The 4,754-nt window shown below is 39.4% G+C and overlaps 3 non-coding genes across 3 annotated transcripts; all 3 read right to left on the bottom strand.

Moving 5' to 3' along the window:
- Window positions 1-1,210: 1,210 nt before the first annotated feature.
- Trnaa-cgc lies at window positions 1,211-1,283 on the bottom strand. Its single transcript has one exon. It is a non-coding gene; the product is annotated as a tRNA-Ala (tRNA).
- An 852-nt stretch (window positions 1,284-2,135) lies between these two features.
- Window positions 2,136-2,208, bottom strand: Trnaa-ugc. The gene has a single exon. It is a non-coding gene; the product is annotated as a tRNA-Ala (tRNA).
- Window positions 2,209-2,607: 399 nt separating this feature from the next.
- Trnaa-cgc lies at window positions 2,608-2,680 on the bottom strand. The gene has a single exon. It is a non-coding gene; the product is annotated as a tRNA-Ala (tRNA).
- Window positions 2,681-4,754: the final 2,074 nt, after the last annotated feature.

Raw genomic sequence — 4,754 nt, forward strand, 5'->3', positions numbered from 1 at the left:
ACAACCCAAGCATTGATCTCGGTACCCTCTTCCCTCCCCACCACCTGTAAAGCTGGCGCTCTACGAACAATTTCCACTTTTCAGATAAACAATAAGAAGTAGCTACATAATATTTTTTAAAAAATTTAGAAAAGCCATAAAATAACAATGAAAACCCGGGCATTGATCCCGGTACCTCTCACATGCAAAGCGAGCGCTCTACCATTTGAGCTAATTCCCCTTCTCAGTTTGGAAGTACTGACTATCCTAATGTTTTTAACAAAGTAAGAGACGGCTGGAGAAAACAATTTGGACAACACAAGCATTGATCCCTGTACAATCTTTCCATCCCACCTTCCCACCCTACCTGTAAAGCTAGCGCTCTACGAACAATTTACCCTTTTCAGATAAACAATACGAAGAAGCTGCATAATATTTTCAGTAAAATTTAGAAAGGCCATTAAATAACATTGAAAACCCAGGCATTGATCCCTTTGCCTCTCTGACATACAAAGCAAGCGCTCTACCATTTGAGCAAGTTCCTCTTGTATGTTTGGAAATACTCAGGCTAGCCCTAATGTTTTTAACAAAGTAAGAGACGCCTGGAAAAAATTAATATGGAAAACCAGGGCATTGATCCCGGTACCTCTCACATGCTAAGCGAAAGCTCTACCATTTGAGCTAGATCCCCTTATGGCTTTGACAAATACTGACTAGCCCTAATATATTTAACAAAGTAAAAGACGCTCTACTTTGTTTTCACCAAAGTAAGAGACATGTTGGAGAAAATAATTGAGAACCCGGGCATTGATCCCGGTACCTCTCACATTCAAAGCGAGCGCTCTACCATTTTAGCTAGTTCCCCTTTTGAGTTTGGAAGTACTAACTAGCTTAATGTTTTCAACAATGTAACAGACGGCTGGAGAATATAATTTGGACAACCCAAGCATTGATCTCGGTACCCTCTTCCCTCCCCACCACCTATAAAGCTGGCGCTCTACGAACAATTTCCACTTTTCAGATAAACAATACGAAGTAGCTACATAATATTTTCAAAAAAATTTAAAAAGGCCATAAAATAACACCGTAAACCCGGGCATTGATCCCGGTCTCTCTCACATGCAAAGCGGTTGGAAAGTACTGACTATCCTAATGTTTTCAAAAAAAAGTAAGAGACGCTCTAGGCCCCTACTTTGTTTTTACTAAAGTATGGGACGCCTGAAAAAAATAATGGAGAACCCGGGCATTGATCCCGGTACCTCTCACATGCGAAGCGAGCGCTCTACCATTTGAGCTAGTTCCCCTTCTGAGTTTTGAAGTACTAACTAGCCTAATTTTTTCAACAAAGTAACAGACGGATGGAGAAAATAATTTGGACACCCCAAGCATTGATCTCGGTACAATCTTTCCATCCCCACCTTCCCACCCTACCTGTAAAGCTAGCGCTCTACGAACAATTTACCCTTTTTAGATAAACAATACGAAGAAGCTGCATAATATTTTCAGTAAAATTTAGAAAGGCCATTAAATAACATTGAAAACCCAGGCATTGATCCCTTTACCTCTCTCACATACAAAGCAAGCGCTCTACCATTTGAGCAAGTTCTTCTTCTAAGTTTGGAAATACTCAGGCTAGCCCTAATGTTTTTAACAAAGTAAGAGACGCCTGGAAAAAAATTAATATGGAGAACCCAGGCATTGATCCTTTTACCTCTCTCACATACAAAGCAAGCGCTCTACCATTTGAGCAAGTTCTTCTTCTAAGTTTGGAAATACTCAGGCTAGCCCTAATGTTTTTAACAAAGTAAGAGACGCCTGTAAAAAATTAATATGGAGAACCCGGGCATTGATCCCGGTACCTCTCACATGCTAAGCGAGCGCTCTACCATTTGAGATAAATCCCCCCCCCCTTCTCAGTTAAACAATACGGATTAGCTACATAATAACTTCGACAAAATTTAGAAAGACCAGGAAAATTAACATGGAGAACCCGGGCATTGATCCCGGTATCTCTCACATGCAAAGCGAACGCTCTACCATTTGAGCTAGATCCCCTTATGGCTTTGACAAATACTGACTAGCCCTAATATATTTAACAAAGTAAAAGACGCTCTACTTTGTTTTCACCAAAGTAAGAGACATGTTGGAGAAAATAATGGAGAACCCGGGCATTGATCCCGGTACCTCTCACATGCAAAGCGAGCGCTCTACCATTTGAGCTAGTTCCCCTTTTGAGTTTGGAAGTACTAACTAGCTTAATGTTTTCAACAATGTAACAGACGGCTGGAGAAAATAATTTGGACAACCCAAGCATTGATCTCGGTACCCTCTTCCCTCCCCACAACCTATAAAGCTGGCGCTCTACGAACAATTTCCACTTTTCAGATAAACAATACGAAGTAGCTACATAATATTTTCAAAAAAATTTAAAAAGGCCATAAAATAACACCGTAAACCCGGGCATTTACCCCGGTACCTCTCACATGCAAAGCGAGCGCTCTACCATTTGAGCTTTCCCCTTCTCGGTTGGAAAGTACTGACTATCCTAATGTTTTCAAAAAAAAAGTAAGAGACGCTCTAGGCCCCTACTTTGTTTTTACTAAAGTAAGGGACGCCTGGAAAAAATAATGGAGAACCCGGGCATTGATCCCGGTACCTCTCACATGCGAAGCGAGCGCTCTACCATTTGAGCTAGTTCCCCTTCTGAGTTTAGAAGTACTAACTAGCCTAATTTTTTCAACAAAGTAACAGACGGATGGAGAAAATAATTTGGACAACCCAAGCATTGATCTCGGTACAATCTTTCCATCCCCACCTTCCCACCCTACCTGTAAAGCTAGCGCTCTACGAACAATTTACCCTTTTCAGATAAACAATACGAAGAAGCTGCATAATATTTTCAGTAAAATTTAGAAAGGCCATTAAATAACATTGAAAACCCAGGCATTGATCCCTTTACCTCTCTCACATACAAAGCAAGCGCTCTACCATTTGAGCAAGTTCCTCTTCTGAGTTTGGAAATACTCAGACCTCAGCCCTAATGGTTTTTAACAAAGTAAGAGACGCCTAAAAAAAATAACGTGGAGAACCCGGGTATTGATCCAGGTACCTCTCACATGCTAAGCGAGCGCTCTACGATTTGAGCTTTACCCTTCTCGGTTGGAAAGTAATGTAATGTAATGTAATGTTTTTACAAAAGTAAGAGACGCCTGGAGAAAATAATATGGAGAACCCGGGCATTCATCAGGTCTTCTTGCATGCAAAGCGAGCGCTTGGCTATTTTAGCTTGTTCCCCTTCTGAGTATTAAAGTACTGGCTAGCATAATGTCTTGACCAAGTCACCAAAGTAAGTGATGTATGGAAACAATATTATGGAGAATAATTAACCTGACCTGACAACATTCCTCCCCCGGGAAAATTTAGATTTCTAGATGGCTGGAAATGACCTTCCTCGATTTTTGAGCTAGGTGTCTAATGACTTTGTTCTTCAAAATTCAAGGTTTCCCCCTCTTGAAAACGGTAAGGTAAACTTTCTCATTACAGTAAATAGGCCTGTTATGTGTGTATACCTTAAGAAAATGAGTAGTTGCATATCGTATTCTCTTTTCAATGAATTGATAAGCTCCTAGATGGCGGAAAATGAACTTTTTCCCGACTCCTGAGGTGTCTTAATTACTTTTAAGTTCTTCAAAATTCAAGGTTTTCCCCTCTTGAAAACGGTCAGGTAATTTGTTCCCATTGTTATTACAGTAAAGGCCTTATGTGTGTATACATACATAACATTTTTTTAAAATGAGTAGTTGCATACGACTTTTCCATGAATCGATGAATCCCAAAGAGAGAAGGGGTCCGGTGTCCTCCCCTGGGAAAATGTTGATTCCTAGAAGGCGGGAAATGAGTTTTCCCGACTTCTGAGGTGTCTTTTAATCACTTTTAAGTTCTTCAAAATTCAAGGTTTTCCCTTCTTGAAAATTATTACAATGAATCAATGAACCCAAAGAGAAAAGGGAGGTTCAGGTTCTTCCCAAGAAAAATATGTTTATTTCTAAATGGTGGGAAATGAGCTTTCCCGACTTCTGAAGTATCTTTTAGCGACTTTAATTTAAGTTCTTCAAAATTCAAGGTTTTCCCGCCTTCTGAAGTATCTTTTACTGACTTTAAAAGTTCTTCAAAATTCAAGGTTTTCCCCTCTTCAAAACGGTCATGTAAATTTTTCCCATTGTTATTACAGTAGATAGGCCTTATGTGTGTATATATAGGCCTACACAAAAAATTGAGTATTTGCATACGATTTTTTTCTATGAATCGATAAATTCCAAAAAGAAATTTTCCCCCAGGAAAATTTTGATTCCTAGAAGGCGGAAAATGAGCTTTCCCGACTTCTGTGGTGTCTTTTAATTACTTCAAAATTTAAGGTTTTCCCCTCTTGAAAATTATTATAATAACCCAAAGAAAGGGAGGTTGGAGTGCTTCCCGGGAAAATGTTGATTTCTAAGTGGTGGGCAATGAGCTTTCCCGACTTCTGAAGTATCTTTTAATGACTTTAATTTAAGTTCTTTAAAATTAAAGGTTATCCACTCTTGAAAACGGTCAGATAATTCTTTCCCATTGTTGTTACAGTAAATAGGCCTTATGTGTGTATACAACCATAAAAAATGTTTGAGCAAGTTGCATACGTATTTTTTTTCCATGAATCGATAAATCCCAAAAAGAAAAAGGGGGGTGCGGGGATTATCCCTGGGAAAATTTTGATTCCTAGATGGCCTGTTTCTTAT

This window comes from Anneissia japonica, unplaced genomic scaffold, assembly GCF_011630105.1.
Source record: "Anneissia japonica isolate Jap-2015-1 unplaced genomic scaffold, ASM1163010v1 scaffold232_len381862_cov165, whole genome shotgun sequence".
Lineage (NCBI taxonomy): Eukaryota > Metazoa > Echinodermata > Crinoidea > Comatulida > Comatulidae > Anneissia > Anneissia japonica.